The sequence below is a fragment of the Amblyomma americanum genome, chromosome 1 (genome assembly GCF_052857255.1).
Source record: "Amblyomma americanum isolate KBUSLIRL-KWMA chromosome 1, ASM5285725v1, whole genome shotgun sequence".
In the NCBI taxonomy this organism is placed as follows: Eukaryota; Metazoa; Arthropoda; class Arachnida; order Ixodida; family Ixodidae; genus Amblyomma; species Amblyomma americanum.
The window spans coordinates 11,454,837-11,473,493 of NC_135497.1; the positions used below are offsets into that span (position 1 = coordinate 11,454,837).

The 18,657-nt window shown below is 51.1% G+C and overlaps 1 pseudogene; it reads left to right on the top strand.

Moving 5' to 3' along the window:
* Positions 1-4,859: 4,859 nt before the first annotated feature.
* The window catches only part of LOC144115973 (uncharacterized), a 62,587-nt pseudogene continuing 48,789 nt past the window's right edge, over positions 4,860-18,657 (top strand).

Below are 18,657 nucleotides of genomic sequence, written 5' to 3' on the forward strand. Positions count from 1 at the left end.
TGCGAGAGTTCCAGAACAACATGGCTACCGCTGCTGTTAGGGTGGACCCTGACATCGTCACTTTTGCCTGTATGCTCGACGATGAGAAGGCCGTGGACGCGTTTCGCCGGGAATACGGGCTGCTCCCACCAGCGCCAACAGTCCCGTCATCGCACCCGCAGCGCCGGGGAAGACTTCTGAACACCGAGCACTTCTGGGGGTCTTCGGAGACCTGGGCTTCAACCCCGATAAGCCGGCCTGCACGGGCTCTGTGGTGACACGGATGCGGAAGCGCCCGAAGTGTCCTCGGCCCACCTTCCGCTGCGGCACCTGCCGGAATGAGCTCTCCCAACAAAACGGAGAAGCTGTTCTTCACGGCCGTCAGGCCACGGCCAGCTTCTTCGCTTTCAGGGATGCCGCCAACCGGCCCCATGCGAAGATGTCGCGGTGTGAAATCCTTTGGCTTATGTACGCAAGAGCCAAAGGAATGAACGCCACGCTAGCTACCAAGTGGAGCCGGGGGCGGTTTAAGCTCGGAACGGAGGCCCGCACGGATTGGACAAACTACATTCGTGAAGTTGTGGCCAACGGCTTGCTGCAGAGGCCACGTATGGGCGGCCCCGGGGAGGAAGTCTAGGTCGACGAATCTCTGTTCCGCGGTCGCCGAAAGGCGAACCGAGGTCGTCTGATGACTGGGGACGGCGTTCCATGCCGTTTCAACGGAATCTATGGCGGTGGGGAGGATCGCGGACCCTGGGTTGTCGGCCTGTATTGGGTTTCCACGGGAGAAACCCGACTTTTTCAAGTCGAGAAGCGGGAGGCACCCTGAAGGCGATCATCACCGACAACATCCTGTCGCAGACGAAGTGAGTCACTGACAAATGGCGGGGCTACAACAACCTGGAAGCCCTGCAGGACGCGGCCGGCGACATGGACCTCGAGCATGACACAGTGTGTCACGAAGTCAGCTTCGTCGACCCGACCACCGGTGCGCACACGCAATACATCGAGCAAGCGTGGCAAAAAGCTAAGCGCGTGCTGGTGCGCACCGGTGGAACCAGCCGCGCATCCTTCAGTCACACCTGAACTGGGTCTGGTGGGCAAGCGTAAACGGCCGGACAAAGTGCCAGGACCCATTCCTGCGACTGGTCGAGGCCGTTGCCCGCCAGTATCCCCAAACGTAATCACAAGGAACGTCACAAACGGCCCTTATCAGGGCCACCCAACTGGTTACTTGGCAGAAATGCATTTGCGTCCCAACGGACCGCTGATCCCTCTCTTCTCACTGATCAATATCTCATTAAAGTTATGAAGTGCTCGGAATTAGGCGATCTGAGCTGTATTCTTTTACAGTTTTGCCTCGTTAAAGTGGGCACTTTCATTCCCGAGCAACAGTGCGGATAAAGCGAGCCGTTCACAATCACGTTTCGTGAAAAACAAAGTGGCCACCAAAGTAATTTTTCATGTCTGTTTGTACGCAAGTAGTGGGCATTGAGAGATGGAAATTAAGAATAATCTTCGGATCTCTAAGATTATTATCCTAGTTGCCACTAGCTTTAAAGAATGCGTTGCAGTTTGAATCTCCAAATGGTCTATCAGCTCAAAACCTGTTAGGGCGTGACCACGTACAATTCCTTCTACTGCAGTGTTCACATTCCATGAACCGCTAGTACTTTCTACGCTCAGTTGACAGCTTCTGAATACGGCTTTTAACTCAGCATGAGCTCCAGAGAGCTTTCTTAACCCGGGGAAAAAAGAAACTTGTCACTGCGGAGTGACTGGGCACTAGCATGATGCACGCACATGACGTAACTATATCTCCAACCCTGCTTCTGAAGACGTCCGAATCTCCCACTTTTCTCGAGTGCTCACCAAGCTTCACATTCTCCGATTTCTCTGTTCTCACCAGTAATTAAGTTTAACACTGCCTAGTCGAGTAAAAGTGTCAATTTTGCGTGAATGTGTATAACACCTTTATTTCAAGTATAACACGCCGTAACACGCTCGCTAGGGCCGTGCACCGTCAGATTACGCCAGGGGTACCCGCCTCTGCTAGACGTCAAACGACAACTGAGTCGCGTCAATGCGCGCATTTCGAGTCTATTTCAAGTATAGCACGCCATTAACACGCCGTTACACGCTCGCAAGGGCCGTACACCGGCAGATTACGCCAGGCGTACCCGCCTCTGCTAGACGTCAAACGACAACTGAGTCGCGTCAATGCGCGCATTTCGAGTCTATTTCAAGTATAGCACGCGATGAACACGCCGTGACAAGCTCGCTAGGGCCGTGCACCGTCAGATTACGCCAGACGTACCCGCCTCTGCTGGAAGTCAAACGACAACTGAGTCGCGTCAATGCGCGCATTTCGAGTCTATTTCAAGTATAGCACGCGATGAACACGCCGTAACAAGCTCGCTAGGGCCGCGCACCGTCAGATTACGCCAGACGTACCCGCCTCTGCTAGACGTCAAACGACAACTGAGTCGCGTCAATGCGCGCATTTCGAGTCTATTTCAAGTACAGCACGCGATGAACACGCCGTAAGAAGCTCGCTAGGGCCGCGCACCGTCAGATTACGCCAGGCGTACCCGCCTCTGCTAGACGTCAAACGACAACTGAGTCGCGTCAATGCGCGCATTTCGAGTCTATTTCAAGTAAAACACGCTATGAACAAGCCGTAACAAGCTCGCTAGGGCCGTGCACCGTCAGATTACGCCAGGCGTACCCGCCTCCGCTAGACATCACACGACAACTGAGTCGCGTGAATACGCGCATTTCGATTTTTTTTCTTGTATAGCACGCCATTAATGCGCCGTAACACGCTCGCAAGGGCCGTACACCGGCAGATTGCGCCAGGCGTACCCGCCTCCGCGAGACGTCAAACGACAACTGAGTCACGTGAATGCGCGCATTTCGAGTCTATTTCAAGTACAGCACGGTACACGCCTGCGCGAGACATCATTTTCTAACATGACAACTCAGTTGCGCGGCTTCCTTTCCTCAGAAGAAACCAATTAGACAACAGCCACGGACGTGCTCTCTCGCTTGGCCAACAGGCGACGGCCGCTCCATACTGCGCTGCTCTAACGCGCTTGGCGGTTCCCGAGGGAGGCAAGAACGTGAAGAAGTGAGGGGGGAAAGGGGGGTGGGGCGTATGGGGCAGTCTGGCCACACTAGGTTTGACCTTAAAGTTTGGCAACACTCAAACCTAGCAACACTGGGAAGTGTGTAGTCTGGCAACACTATAACTTGGCAACATTGGAATAGCAGACGACGGGTACGACTCACGAAACAGGAGACTGCCCTCTTCGTGCACAAAACGCACAAGTGCAAACATACTGCGCGTACAAGCCACAGCTAGAAATGCAAAAATGAAATAAAAGAGACGGAAGTACTATAAAGCGCTAAAAATCTTAACAAGCACAAGAAACTATCGCAAAAATATTACGCTGTAGTAGAGACGCGACAACACAAGCGAGACCGCACGGAAGAGCAAGGACCGTGCTACAGTGGCTAGAGTAACCGTGCTGACAATGCTGTTGTTCTAAAGTTGCCAAGATTGCTCCGTTCAGTGCTTTCTTCAGAGGTTCTGCTCTGTTTCACTGTTATATATTAATACCAAACGGGCAATTTCGAAATTTACAGTTTAGTAAGTACCATTAAAAAAAGTACCTAAAATTGTTAAAAATTATTCTTTCAGCGTTTATAATTTTTTTTAAGATTCTTTTTCATTATGCATGACTTTCATCAAACAGGACGGCTGTTCGTAAAACTATGGCAGTGCAAGATATTTATGGAATCATTTTTATTGATTTATTTTCTTTTAGGCTTCTCTGCTATGTTAACCAAGCCACGTACCACCGCCACTTTAGAACATCCGCATCACGTCCTCCATGATCCGCATCTAAAAGTGGTGGCCATGATGGTAGCCATGTCGTCATCGCTATAAAGGCATGAGCCCATGGATGGATGAGCCCCACCAATGCCTCCTGAAGAAAATGCCTGAAGCATCTCCTTGATTTCAATGGGCCCAGAGATCGCCAACACATTGCGCAGACTGGTCGCTAGGCAACGATAAAAGAGGACCCTCATTTTCGGTTTCAATGGATAGAAGACTGTGATGCGCGGCGCCCGATCATGTGCTGTTTCATCCTTTTTTCGGGCTTTGAGCAACAACTTTTATTTTCTTAATGACAAAAAAACATGTTTTTGAATGTCTCAGGGTGCAGCAAATGCTTAAGAAGTCTGAGCTGACTTCCACATAATACTGAAAGAGGATCATCAGTTTCGATTTCGAAATCTATCATGCAGTTAGGACCTTTCGTCTGCTCCAAAATAAGTAACTTTTCGACGGTTTACAACAAAAAGAACATGTTCGAAGCATCCATTTAGCAACAAGTGCTTGAAGTGGCTAGAAATGCCGCAAAATAAGTATTTACACTGCATGATGCATGGTTGCATATTGCACTGCTGCCAATCGCAAAAAAATCAATAACTACTTCGGACAAACAAAAAGGGATGTGAAGAAGAAGGGCATCATCCTATGTTGACTGAGGAAAGGAAGAAGAAGAAGAGGTAGCCTGACTGAGGAAAAACTGCGTTCAGGTGAATATCCACCCGATTCTTGGCCGATCCCCCAGTGTGGGTATGTGCCATCTTTTGATAGGCTAACAACAACAACAACAACAAGAGGTAGCCGCACTGCCATCGCTCATACCAAGCGCCTGCTGACCTGAACAGACGAGAGTCTCGGTCGCTGCCGTGGTTTCGCCGCCGCCTCAGCATTATCCTAAGCCCCCGTTACATTTGGTGGAGGTGCGGGGTAGCATCCTCGTACCACCCTGGACCTGCGCAAACGCACGCTACCGGCCCCCGCCATGCCTGAAGCCGCCCACCACCAAGCCGTGCAGGTTGGCTCTCCAGTGCTCTGTTCCGGCTCCCTCCGGAAGCGGGACCCGGCACTCTTCAGCGGTACTGACGATCATGACGCTGAAGACTGGCTCACATCATACGAGCGGGTGAGCACGTATAACAAGTGGGACGATACCGCCAAGTTGAACAATGTCATCTTTTATTTGACTGGCGTTGCCAACCTGTGGTTTCGAAACCACGAAGCAGACTTCTCCACGTGGACTGCTTTTAAGGCAAACCTCACCGAAGTGTTCGGACGTCCTGCTGTGCGCAAGCTACGCGCCAAACACCGCTTGCGAGAGCGCTCTCAGCAGTCGGGTGAGACGTTCACCAGCTACATTGAAGACGTGGTCAACCTGTGCTCGCGCGTCAACGCCCAGATGTCCGAGGCGGACAAGATCAGGCATATTCTGAAAGGCATCGAGGATGACGCCTTTCAGATGCTGCTGTCGCGAGATCTTCGCACCGTTGCCGAAATCGTCAGTCTCTGCCAGAGCTACGACGAGCTGCGCGCAAGCAGAGGCTCATCACTCGCCAGCACGCAGCAGTGCCTGTCGAGTCGCTTGCCGGCCTGTCGGCTGCACCCGACCACTCGCAACTGTTGGCGCACATCAAAGATTTTGTGCGTGAGGAAGTTGCACGTCAGCTGTCGCTTCTGCCATCCCCCTCCGTGCAATCTCCATTCCTGGCGCCCGACCTTCGCACTGCCATCAGCGAACAAGTGGCTGAGGCCCTTCCACCGGTCCCTCTCCCCGCACCAGCACAGCCGCCCGCACCTGTCGCTGCACCCCTGACCTACGCTGCCGCCGTCGCACGGCCGCGGCCGCCTAACTACCGCCCAACCTACGCTCCACCTCAAGCGTCTGTGCCTCAAGTTCCTCACGCTCCGACGCCTTTTTTGCGACCGCTTCGACAATTCGGCAATCCCTGGCGTACTAGTGACAATCGGCCTATTTGTTACTCTTGCGGACTGTCTGGTCATGTGGCCCGGCTTTGCCGTCGTCCTGCGCCAATCTCCCCAGTTGCCGGTTACTGGCCTCCTCCCAGTGACTACTCCCCACCAGCCCAGCCGCCACAGAGTCGCCCGCTTTCCCCTGATCGCACCACCTTCTCCACCCGGCGCTCACCTTCTCCTCGTCGCTGCTCCCTTTCTCCCATGCGTCGGCACCCGAATCTTTCGCAAGAGGAAAGCTAGACGCCGCAGTTCCTGAGGCGAGAACTGCGCCACCAGTGAAATGTCCAAGGCCTCAGTTATATCCCGCCAATCTGATCGCCGTTTCCGTAGAGGGTGTCTCTTTTCTGGCGCTTGTCGACACCGGTGCTGCTGTTTCTGCCATGGCCGCTTCCTTTTGCCGCTCCTTGCGAAAAGTGACGACCCCACATTCTGGATTCTCGCTGCGCACCGCAAGCGCGCAGGCTATTGTGCTGTTAGCGGCGTATAAGGCTCGCGTCGTTATTCAGGAAATCCTCTACGTGATTAAATTCGTCATTTTACCAAGCTGTTCTCATGAGATCATCTTGGGTTGGGACTTCCTGTCGCGCCATAACGCAGTCATCGATTGTGCTCGTGCTGAACTTGAGTTCTTCGCGCTCTGAGGTTCCTCGACGCCCGATGCCCCTTCTGCTGCTCCTGCCAAAGCCGTCGTTGCCGAAGACACTGAACTGCCTGCCTGTTCTTCTGTTCTTGTGCCCCTCACTTCCGACCTTGTTCGCGACGGCAACGTACTTTTTACACCATCGCCCCTCTTTCTGTGCCGCAAGTACCTGTCCATACCTTACGCCGTCCTCACTATGTCAGCTGGCCTTAGCGCATTGTTCGTGACCAATCCTTTTACATATGCTTCCGCTGTACGTCGCGGTGAGTGCCTTGGTACCGTGCAAATCATTGACTCCATTCTCTACCGCGATGAAAATGACGATTCCCCGTCCCTTGACGTCGATGCCCTCAGCCCGCCGGTTCCTGCACCCGACACTTCGTCTCCAGACGTTTTCCTTCCCTCCATCGACGCCTCTCTTCCTGCACCTCAGCGAACTCAACTTCTCGCTCTGCTTCATCAATTTCGTTCCTCCTTCGATTCACACCAACCGCTTTGACCCGCACGTCGACTGTCGCCCACCATATCGACACCGGTGACCACGCGCCTGTGCGTAAGCGCCCTTATCGTGTCTCAGCCAGTGAGCGCCAAGTTATTCAAGACCAAGTTGACACCATGCTTCAGAGCGGCGTGATCCAGGCCTCACACAGTCCCTGGGCTTCGCCCGTGGTCCTCGTGAAAAAGAAAGATGGCTCTATTCGTTTCTGCGTTGATTACCGCCGCCTGAATAAGGTCACACGAAAGGATTTTTACCCTCTTCCGCGCATTGATGATGCTCTGGACTGCCTTCAAGGAGCGGAACTCTTCTCTTCTCTCGACTTACATTCTGGGTACTGGCAGGTCCCCATGGCAGCCGACGACCGCCCTAAAACCGCATTTGTGACCCCTGATGGCCTGTATGAATTTAACGTCATGCCTTTTGGCCTCTGTAATGCTCCGGCTACTTTTGAGCGCATGATGGACAGTATTCTGCGTGGCCTGAAATGGAAGTCGTGCCTGTGTTATCTCGATGACATCATGATATTTTCGCCCGACTTTGCCACTCATCTATCCCGGCTGAAGCACGTCTTAACATTCCTTACGGACGCTGGCCTTCAACTGAACTTAAAGAAGTGTCGATTTGCTGCTCGTGAGCTGACAATTTTAGGCCACGTTGTGTCAAAAGAGGCCGTCCGCCCCGACACCGCCAAACTTCGTGGTGTGACTGCGTTTCCAAAACCTACTTGCATTAAGGAACTGCGCAGCTTCCTAGGCCTCTGTTCCTATTTTAGACGTTTTATTCGCAACTTTGCGGCCAATGCTGCCCCTTTAACTCAGCTTCTCGGCAGCAATGTAGATTTTTCGAATTGGTCGCCTGCCTGCGACGACGCCTACAACACTTTGCGCAGTCTCCTCACGGCGCCACCCATCTTGCGTCACTTCGACGCGCAAGCCCCAACTGAAGTACACACGGACGCCAGTGGCATTGGCCTCGGGGCTGGGCTCGCCCAACGAAAGTCTGGATTTGAGGAATATGTGGTTGCTTACGCCAGCCGCACCCTCACGAAATCTGAATCCAACTACTCCGTGACGGAAAAAAAGTGCTTGACAATTGTCTAGGCCCTTGGAAAGAATCCTCCATGGCCGTCCGTTTGACGTGGTCACCGACCACCATGCGCTATGTTGGCTTTCTTCGCTCAAAGATCCCTCCGGTCGCCTGGCTCGATGGGCTCTCCGCCTCCAAGAGTACAACATACGTGTCTTATATCGGTCGGGCCGCAAGCATCAGGACGCTGATGCCCTGTCCCACTCCCCGATACCGGCCGAGCTTGCCAGCCTCTCCGCCCTCGAATCCTCCGCGCATTCGCTCACCACCTGCGACATGCCTTCTGAGCAGCGTAAGGATGAATGGATTGCCTCTCTTCTTGACTTTCTATCCGACCCATCTAAGCCTCCAGCATCCCGCGCCCTTTCTCGCCAAGCTTCACATTTTACAATTCGCGATGATCTACTCTATCGGCGCAACTATAACTCCGACGGACGGAAATGGCTTCTCGTCATCCCCCGACATCTCCGGTCCCAAATCTGCACCTGTTTCCACGCTGACCCGCAATGCGGCCACGCTGGAGTCTTCAAGACGTACAATCGCATCCGTCTCCGGTACTACTGGCGAGGCATGTATAATTTCATTCTCAAGTACATCCGCTCCTGCCCGTCCTGCCAACGCTGTAAGCAACTGCCTCATCACTCTGCTGGTCAGTTGCAGCCACTGCAGTGTCCTCCTCGCCCCTTCGACCGTGTTGGCATCGATATATACGGCCCTCTGCCATACAACGCTGCTGGCAACTGCTGGGTCATTGTTGCCATTGACCACCTGACCCGGTATGCAGAAACCGCCGCGCTCCCAGCTGCTACAGCTCGTGAAGTGGCGTCCTTCATTTTACAGCGCTTTATACTTCGCCACGGTGCTCCTCGTGAACTCCTCAGTGACAGAGGACGCGTATTCTTGTCTGATGTCATTAAAGCTCTACTCGCCGAGTGCAATATCATTCATCGGACTTGTACAGCCTACCATCCGCAAACAAACGGTCTAACGGAACGATTTAATCGCACTCTGAGCGACATGCTGGCGATGTACGTTCCTGCCAACCACACGAACTGGGACCTCGTTCTACCCTATATTACGTACGCCTACAACACTGCTACTCAGTCCACCACCGGTTTCCCCCCATTTTTTCTGCTCTACGGCCGACATCCATCCGCTCCCATCGACACAGTTCTCCCATACCGCCCTGCCTCATCTGAGTGTACTATTTCTGAAGCTGCCCAGCACGCCGAAGACTGCCGCCAGATAGCATGGTCGCTCACGGCAGACACTCAGGGGCGCCAGAAACACCGCCGTGACGACGGTCAACTTGATCCGGATTTCTCACCTGGTTCACTTGTCTGGCTGTCGATCCCTTCCACTGCTCCCGGCCTCTCAAAGAAACTTCTTTCGAGATACCATGGCCCCTACCGCGTCCTGGAGCGCACATCCTCCGTGAACTACCTTATTGAGCCCCTCACACCGCCTTCGGATCTTCGCCGACGTGGTCGCGAGACTGTGCATGTCCAACGACTCAAGCCATACTATGACCCGGTCGTGTTGTCGGCACCCTGAGTCGCCAGGATGGCTCCTTTTCTCCCCGGGGCCATTGTGAAGAAAAAGGGCATCATCCTATGTTGACTGAGGAAAGGAAGAAGAAGAAGAGGTAGCCTGACTGAGGAAATGAAGAAAAAGAAGAGGTAGCCGCACTGCCATCGCTCACACCGAGCGCCTGCTGACCTGAACAGACGAGAGACTTGGTCGCCGCCGTGGTTTCGCCGCCGCCTCAGCATTAACCTAAGGCCCCGTTACAGGGAAAATATTTCATGAAATACAATAAGGACAGGAGGAAATCCGGAATTATCTGAGCTCTCAACTGTAGCCAGGTGACCAGTGGGAAAGGAGGACTGCATGGCGCTCAATGGATGCATGGAAGCCGGAGTCGTCGCGATAACCTGCCTGGGGAGTCGTCGGCCCACAGTGGGCACATCCCTCATATTTAATGTTCTTAGAACTTTGCGAAGCGCGCGTCTGTTACAATCTTGCTTCGGAGCATTGCGAGAGATGTTTCGATAGGGTGAAGCAGATGTTGGAAGGCCCAGCCTGCGCTGTTTCTGGTCATTTTTCCTACGAGCTTTCGCCGAACGGTACCTCCTTGAATAACGTTGACAAATTTCAAATAAGCCCATGCCCCTTTTCTCTATTCTTTCCGCAAGAAACACAGCTCACTAGGTTCCTGTGTGATGCACACGCGCACAGTGACTTTGGGAGTAACACAGCAGGCCTGACTCACCGGATTTCTCCAAATTACAAGCACGTGCGTTGATGAAATAACAACTTGAACAAGGGTATCAGATATCAAGAGTATCAGATATGGCAAGCGACTTATGAATATTAAAAAGAAACTGCGCTTGAAGGTGCAAAGACACGTGCGCACTTACAAGAAAAAATGCCATGCGTCGGTGCAATGAAGGCGGCGGAAATGGTTTCTTGCTACAGTTTTAAGAATTTTCGAAAAAGAGGTTTCTTGTTGTACATCTTCGCAACTGCATTCTTGCCTGTTATGTCAAGTGCACGGTTTGTTAGCAACGGTTTGATTAACTTCTTGCAGATAATGCGCAGTAGTGCTTCCCTGTGGCCGCTATCCTTGTTCTCACAGAACAGCAAAACCCGCAATTTTATTCCCACTAGTTGTCATCCCCATCATCATCAGCCTTACTACACCCACTGCAGGGCGAAGGCCTCTCCCATGTCTCTACAATTAACCCTGTCCCCCACTAGTTGTACAGCAAGCATATGTGTTCAGTGGCCTTTGAAGATGCGTTCTGTTTTTGAGCATGACATCGACTAACTTCTTGAGGTCCTGTAACACTCTTAAGAGCGCTGACGTCGGGTAAAAGAGTCCACCCCTGTCTTGGTACGTGGGCAGTCAAAACTGTCTACAGTAGCATTTCCTTGGCTGGAAATGCAAGCTACAAACTGCAGAAGAATTTGATGTTGTGTGTGGCTGCCAGTTCTTTCTTCGAATTACCTTGAGCCGTCTTTCCCGGAGTTCTAAGTCGGCAGAAATTCATTGAACGGAACGCCAGGCTTCTTGTTTCGCTGACTGGACATGCAAAACGTAACGCAACAGCAATGCAGTTTTCACTCGCTACTCCCTCCAGCAACTGCAGTCATCGACGCGTCACTTGTCAAACGGTAACACTAAACACACCACACAAATCATGTAAGAAACAGCGCACCAGAAGGCATACTTTTTGCTGCAACGGCAGTCACAAGAAAATTCTGTGCTGCCTACGTGTCGTCTGCTAGGATGGATGGATGGATGGATGGATGGATGGATGGATGGGATGGATGGATGGATGGATGGATGATGGATGGATGGATGGATGGATGGATGGATGGATGGATGGATGGATGGATGGATGGATGGATGGATGGATGGATGGATGGATGGATGGATGGATGGATGGATGAATGGATGGATCGATCAATGCCTCCTGAAGTAAATGCTTGAAGCATCAGCTCAATTTCAATGGGCGCCGAGATCGCCACGACATTGCGCAGACTGGCCGCGAGGCAGCGCTAAAAGCTGACCCTCGATAAAGTCACTGGAACGGAAAAAGTACCGCATTTGTTTTCTCTCGCCGCCGCGCCGGCGGGCCAGCGCGCGCCGCGCTCCCGATTCGTTCTTCGCGGTGACGTAGTCATTCCCCGCCATAAATGGTCCGCTCGCTTCTTTCTCGCGGCCGCCGACACACAGATCGTCCGGAGCATTACGTAGCACTTGCTCTTATGGGCCGAGATAAGCGTGCACAGCATTTCCAGTCGCGGAGTGCCGCTCATGGCCAGGATTCTGAAGGGCTTGTACATAAAACCTTTGCCCAAGAACATGCATCCAATACATCATGAGGACCGCAGGAAGGCAAGAGCCAAAGCTTTACATGCTAAGTACGGGAAGTACAACGAGGCAGTCTATGTAGATGTCGCCGAGTATAAGGACAAGGATGCACTTGCAATTGCGGTGGTGGACGGGCGAGGACGCTTGATCGCCTCTGGATCAGTCAAAACCCGCTCCCCAGAAACTGCTGAGGAAGCGGCGATAGCACTAGCTATGACTAGTAGTAATGCTGACCTGATCTTCAGCGATTCAAAAACAGCCATCCGAAATTTGGCGAGGGGCAGAATATCTGTCACAGCGGCGCGGTTGCTGAATCGGGCCACGGAGCGAGGGATTACGGAGACGGAAATTGTCTGGGTACCTGCACACTCTGGGAACCCTGGGAACGAGACGGCTCACATGAATGCTCGAGGTTTCGTCAGCCGAGTAGGTGAGCTGGACGTCCCGGGAAGGTCCACGAGAGATGGGCTGGTATACTTTCATGACATTACTAATCATTTCAGACTTGAGCGGAGGATTTACCCACCCCCGGACAAGCAATTGGTGAAGGCGCAGGAATGCGTCTGGCGACGATTGCAGACTAGATGTTTCTTCAACCCATACGTATTGAGCAAAATCTACCCGGACATTCAGCCGGAGTGCAAATGGTGTCACGAATTGGCAACCTATGACCACATATTATGGAGCTGTAGCATAGCACCGCCACCGGCGGACATTATGCGTGATCCTTCCCTCGAGCAGTGGGAGGCCGTGTTGGCCAGCTCAGACCCGGTCGTCCAGACCAGGGCCGTGGAGTGGGCCACCCAGGTCGCCGTCAGCCATGGGTTGATGGCCATCTGACACGGAATCGTCCACACATGCTCTCTGACGAAAATAAAGTTTTTCCATCCATCCATGGTTCATCCGCTCCTAGTTCACAACGCCGCCACCACGGGCCGCATGAAGTTGAGCTCCTCCTCCTTCTCTTACATTCTTCCTCCCGGTTTGAGAGAGAGACGCTAGTAAGCTTCGCCCATTGTCCGCTTTGTGTGTCCTCCCCTCAAGCCAAGCTCCTCGGGAGGGGGGCACCTTCGCGTTTGTTTTTTTTTTTCCACCCAGCGTGTTCGAAACGGGCTGACTGTGCGGCTCCCCTAGTCTGTTCCTTTACTGCGGTGCAAGAAAAAAAAGAAGTCGGGTTGGGGTTGAAGCGGTGTACACGCCCCGTCTTTGTCCGACTTTGAGGGGCCATTTGTCAAAAACTACTGGCGGTATATATGCACATCACACAAGATATGGCTAAACGTTCCAGAATTGTGCCAAGGCCCAGCTATCACTCAGTGAGTCCAGAGCATAATGCGTGGAATAGAATTTTTTTAGCGCTGCACCCAACTTCTCCCCGTGGGACGGTCTGTGTCTTCATGGTAAATGGTGTTTTGCTGTACAGAAAATCTGATGACTGGTGACAGAACAGAACTAGCGGCCGTATAAGCATCAGTAAGAACCTTATGTTGCGCATTTGTTTACACGTCAGTGTTTTTATTTTTTCGAAAGAGGTTGCAGTTATAACCTGACTCACCATAATTGTCAAGTTTTTTCGCAACGGGGAAAAAAATTACGGACAACAATTAAGTCTACTGACGAGCTGTGAAGGAGAAAGCTTGCAGCGTGGTGTTCGGCTGCGGCGATGGCGTGCTGCTCTAATGCAATGGCCAGCCAAGCTGATCAGTTCACGCCGCCCGAATGGAAGTTGATGAAGGCGACGATACCCAAACCCAGCTCGAGCCCCTGTGCTTCCTTTTTTCGACTTGAGTTGAGTTGTCGACAGAAGGACGAAAGGAAAAGCACGGGCTTGCTTCCTGGCTCAATGCGGAGCCACGCCCAGCTGCCTGCGTGCTGATAGTAGGAGGTGAAAGATGGGAGTAAAGAGACAGAAGAAAAGCGCGCAATAGCCCGTAGGCCACGGGCCAATCCCGGAGGCAGTGCAATACCAGGCTGACCTGTGCCAGAGTGCGTTACGCCAAGCACTCCGCCATACTTTCAAAAATATGCGTAACACCCAAGCCTCAAGGGCCCATATGAGATATTAAGCCAGGTATGTGAATGGCATCCCCCTTCGAAAGCGGACCGGGGATTGAGCCACACTCGAATACTCGATCCTGTGCTTCCTTGCTATCGCTCCCCTTTATATTTCTCCTCGATATCATTTCCCTTTCTCCTCCGCCGGCTGCAGCTCGGGTGGTTAAGATATTAGATAGCAATTGCCACGGCCGGCAAAATTATTTTCCTTCACTTTTGATGCGAAAGCTTCACTATGCTACCTCGTAACGATTTCGCGGTGCTTACGGTTTTGACCTTCAAGTGGGCCACAGGTCAGTCCTCTCACGACGTGGTTCGAGCGTCCACCGATATATGTGAGACAGTTACTGCGCCATTTCCTTTCCTCAAAACCAATTTTAGAAACTAACCTTGAAAGTAAAAATTGAATATTGATTTTTTGAGAAAGGAAATGGCGCAGTATCTGTCTTTCATATCGGCTGACACCTGAACCGCACCGTAAAGGGAAAATGGAGGGAGTGAAAAAAAAGAAGAAAAAGGTGCCGCAGTGGAGGGTTCTGGAATAATTTAGACCACCTGGGGATGTTTAACGTGCACTGACATCGCGCCCTATCCTCTGAGCCAATGCGGCGGGTTCCCTTCGTGGGTGCGGAACCCACTTCGGAAAGTATTTTATTTACGAAACTTAATTTTTCTTTTTCTGATTAGGTCACGTGGTTTTTACAAACCTCTGGGGAGGACAACGCCTGATTTTCCTCCTTATGAGCTGCTATGCTTTCGCAAAAATGAAAATATGCTGCCTTCTACTTACGAACGGCGCTGATCATTTTACCTAGGCTGCTTGCACACAACATGAGTTTCCTGCATTTATACACAAGTATGGTGACAGGTTGCTCAGCGTACAAATTATTGAATAATACCATTTAAACGTGTAACCATTTTCGGGATGCGCTTGTATAGGAATTGTATCTGCATGCACGTGACTTTCTGGCGCCCTATAGTTCACTGCCTTTTTCTGCATGTGTGTGTGTGTGTGTGTGTGTGTTGGGCTGAGTGTGTGGGTGTGCGCGCGCGCGCCATGGTAGAGTCCATTGCATGCAGTGGTGCAAAAACGCGGAGCTCCCACTTGGCTTGTCGCAAGTTTGGCTTGGTTAAGAGGGCGAGGGCCGGCTCAGGATGTGAAGCTTTTAAGTTCCATGGCTGATCACCGGCCTGTATTATGACGTAGGGATAATGTAAACAGGAAATTCGAGAATGTAACATGCAACCAGATCCCTCGGATTTTTTTTTTTCATCACATTACTCCGCAGAACATGCCCAGATATCGAGAACCACACGCTCGAGACAACACAGGCTTTTTGCGCGCGTGGTTTTCTTCCACCGGCCTTGAGGAAACGCGCGCGCCCATTTTCATACGACAGTAATTCATGTCCCCATAAAAAAAAGACATGCTATGCTTGATGAATCGTTCATCTTCAAGACAGTCACGTTTCCATCCCCGCCCCCCAAGTCGCCACGTGCTCGTCGGCCATGGGGCCTCGTCGACGGCGACGTGCGCAAGCAGTCATATCGGAAAAGAGCGGGCTTTCTGCGCACCTATTCGCTCGCGTCAGCCGCCGCCTCATCAACCGTCGTCGGACGACGTGCGAAAATTATCTGGTAGGTCCACATTGGTGGCGGCGCTCACCATCGGGTGAAAATCGCCGGCCTCACGCCGTAAAAACGCCTCATGCATCCCGGCATTAAACGCTGTGGCTGAGCGGGGTTAAGATACTAGATTACGATACCTGGTGACATGACCAAGCGCCGTCACATGTCCGAGATGGGAGGTGCACTAGCGGGTGGCTGTTGGCTGGTTATACGGTCGAGTGCTCATTGCTCGCCGGGCTAAATGTTACGTCATGAGACCATGCGAAATAGCCTGAAATTTCGAATACAAAATATGCAGAGGACACCAAGCCGCAGAAAAGACCTGTTAATGCTATAGCATCATACCAACAAGGCGGAGCTAAGTGTTCCCCAAATTTCTTGATTTCAGCGCGATTTCTTTTCTTTGTTCAAAAGTACTGCTCATAGTGCTGCCGCAATGAGCAGTTGTGTAGTCAAGTCATCAATGTTGTACTTTGCGATCGTTATGGAGCGCTTGGATTTTGATGTAGGCGAAATGCTAGTGGTCCGTGTACTGTTCGATTTCAGTGCATGTTAAAGAACCTCAGCTGGTCGAAATTTCCGGAGTCTTTCACTACGGCGTTCCTCATAGCCTGAGTCGCTTTGGGACGATAAACCATAAACCAAAACGCATGGAAATATTATACGGCTTATGGAAAAGCGTGATGAAGGAGATTCCACAATTATTTTTGGGTGTGACATAACTATGAGGGATCGGAAAGCAAGCATTGCTTTTTCACGTTGTTAGAACTCGCTCAGCGGCAGCTGAAGCTGTGATGCGCCAAACATACCTTTTCACGTATTTGAAAGCACTGCCTGACAAATGTTTCAAAGACGATTAGAGATCATATAACGGCAGCAATGCGTCCCACCCGGTCCTCTTCGTTCCTTCTGTTGTTTTTCGTAACTGATCTAAATTGGGGTCCAAGTGGAGACACATCACTTATGTTAAAGCTGAAATTTACTAACGTGCCCTGACGCCCGGATCTACATGACGTTACTCACCAGCATGGTGACGTGACTCGATTACGACCGACGCTGAATACCCCCGGGAATTCGGTCCCCTCGCCGTCAACTGTGAATGCTGAGGCGGCCGCAGATAGAACATGCCATCGCAAATGAGAATCTCCAAAAGGAGTCCATATTAGGTTCAGGAGTGAAGTTGAAAATAGCGAAAATTAAATGTAGCAATGCGTACATTCAGTTTAACTTCTTCAGCCTACCGAATTTCCTAACCTGTTGAGTGTTTTGCTCAATTCTTTGTTCCTGTCCTTTTGTGCAAGTTGCAAAAAAAAATAACGGTGGTTTAGCTTTGGTTAAACCTGGAGTGACGCGATAGCTACAGCTGCCCGAGTGGAACTTGGTCACGTGACCAAACACGTGACCAACAACGTGATCAGCCGCACCACGTGACCAACCATGTGACAGGGTGGCGGCGCATCTACAGGGTGTCAACGCAGCCACATGGTGGCGGTGCCGCCACCACCACGGCGCCGCCACGTTGAAGGCTCGAAATGCTGCCGTAATAATCGCTACAAAAACTCGTACAAAAAACCAAAGCGGCAGTTTACTTGACATGACAGAATACATTTATTATCGCATCACATCATGGCGCAGAAAAAGTCTAAACGATACATTTCGACAGTTTGCTAGAAATACACAATGCACTTATGCACAGAACCAACTTGAGAAAGTGTCGGTAGTAAATATTAAGTATGGCAAAACTTTACACTTTCTACATAGACGTGTACCACTTGCTACCGCCACACATCACTAGGCTGGTTGTGAGGAAAGGAGAGGTGCAACATTCGCGCTACAATGAGGTCAGCCACATGAACCGCGCCGTTTCGCAGGGAACATAGGCAGCCAGAGGTGCACTGCGAAGGCATTTCAAGCGTGCACTGCAGTAATTATAAAACACAATTGGCCTAATCTTGATGAAACCCAAAAAACACAAAACAACACAGCGTGGCGCGATACAAAAAATATAAACATATCATACATGAATACAGATACAGCGTGTAAATATTGCACATCAAGGAAGATTATCACAAATATGGCGAAGAACGAAGAACGTTTACTGCACATATAAGTCGCCACAAGCACAAACAAAGCATTTAACTCTCGTTTAGTCACACCAGCGAGAATGCGAGTTTTAGCATTGAGTGAAGAGACATAGTAAACCGTTCAAGCTGCAAGTGTGCACATACTGCACTACAAAAATTTTTCATGAATATTTCATTAAAAAAGTAAGAAATGATAAAAACTGAGGCATACAGACTTGTGGAACATCGCGAGCAGGCAATTGCTAATTGCAGGCAATTTTTGCTAATAGAAGTCAAGTCGACTGCTGAAAACATCGTTTTTGTCTTTCTTTGCGAAGCATTTCACGCAGTTTGGGAACTGATTTTACTTTCGTTGAAATGCCAGCAGCTTTCAATTCGGTCTGCAGTTCAACCGCGTCCATATCCTCGATGCAAGCGGGAGGTGTATCCTCGCGCTCCATTTCAGGAGCGCTTCGAGCCCTATTTGTGCGACTCTCTTCAATCATACCCTCAACCCAGTATGAACGATCGTGTTTTTTGTACGCTCGACTTGTTGTTACGTGCGCGCTATTCTCAAGGCGTTTTGCCAGCTTCAGCGCATCGGCGGCCGCATCCCATTTATTGGATCTTGCATGATGCAAATGCTTCAGAATATCATTCTTTTTCTCAATGCCTTCGCTCGAAAACCACCCCAAACACTTGAATTATATATGCTTATTTGAGGCATGGCAGACAAGAATATGCATATTTGGCGTCATTCTTTCAGCCCCGTAACCCTTATGCCCTCGTTCTCCAAGTTCTAAGTACGTTTTATGGAATTTGGCTATTTCTTGCTCGATGCTTTCGCCGGTCGTGTTATGTTCAAAATGATCAAAAATGCGACTAAGCATTTTCCAAAGTGAGATGATTTTTTTTTCTGTTTCCCGGCTGAGTTTTCCAGTGAGCCTCTCTGGCAGC